General features: G+C 33.0%; 1 protein-coding gene across 4 annotated transcripts in view; it reads right to left on the bottom strand.

The window, feature by feature from the left end:
- LOC106876232 (glycoprotein 3-alpha-L-fucosyltransferase A) overlaps window positions 1–796 on the bottom strand; it is a 561,369-nt gene that overhangs the window by 471,419 nt on the left and 89,154 nt on the right. The gene's annotated exons all lie outside the window — the stretch shown is intronic.

Below are 796 nucleotides of genomic sequence, written 5' to 3' on the forward strand. Positions count from 1 at the left end.
AGAGAGAGAGAGAGAGAGAGAGAGAGAGAGAGAGAGAGAGAGAGAGAGAGAGAGATGGGGAGAAAGAGAAAAGGGGAGGGGGATATGTGGGCAGAGGGAGAAATGATCAGACATGAAATGAAATGAATAATATTAGAAAAACCAACGAAATAAGAAAAGAAAACCCGAATGAATCAACAAGCAAAAAACAAACGAACGAAATTACGAGAACAGCAAAACGAACATAAAACAGCGAGTAAGATCTCTGATGCTTTGATAGCATTAATTAAGAGTAAAACATTGTGAACGATGCGGATTCAGCTTTCAACACCTACATGACGACACGCGCTTTCATAAAAAAGAAAATAATCAAAGAAATGCTAAATAAATAAATTGAATTAAATCAAAATATATGAACAACAAAAAGCAATTATCTTAAAATAGTAATTATATAAAAATAATTACATCTAATGAACTATTTTTTATACATTCATCGCTCTCTTCGTATCGTCTTGTCTTCCACTTGTTCTTGCTGTCAGATTTTGGTTTGAGAACAATATCTCCCCTGCTGCCGCACCAACAGTAATAACAACAACAAGAAGTTAACTAATTAGGATAATAAACGAAATGTATCATGTAACAACAAATTTTAAACACTGCAGACAAGTGAAGACATAAATAATCGTTGTTTCTGCTACACGTAGGTCAGGACATATCTTGTTGCCGTTCAACATGTGTATAATTTCTCTCCTGCCCACCACTGTCTCAGTAAATATATATACATATATACATATATATATATATATATATATATATA

The sequence above is a fragment of the Octopus bimaculoides genome, chromosome 5 (assembly GCF_001194135.2).
Source record: "Octopus bimaculoides isolate UCB-OBI-ISO-001 chromosome 5, ASM119413v2, whole genome shotgun sequence".
Classification (NCBI taxonomy): domain Eukaryota; kingdom Metazoa; phylum Mollusca; class Cephalopoda; order Octopoda; family Octopodidae; genus Octopus; species Octopus bimaculoides.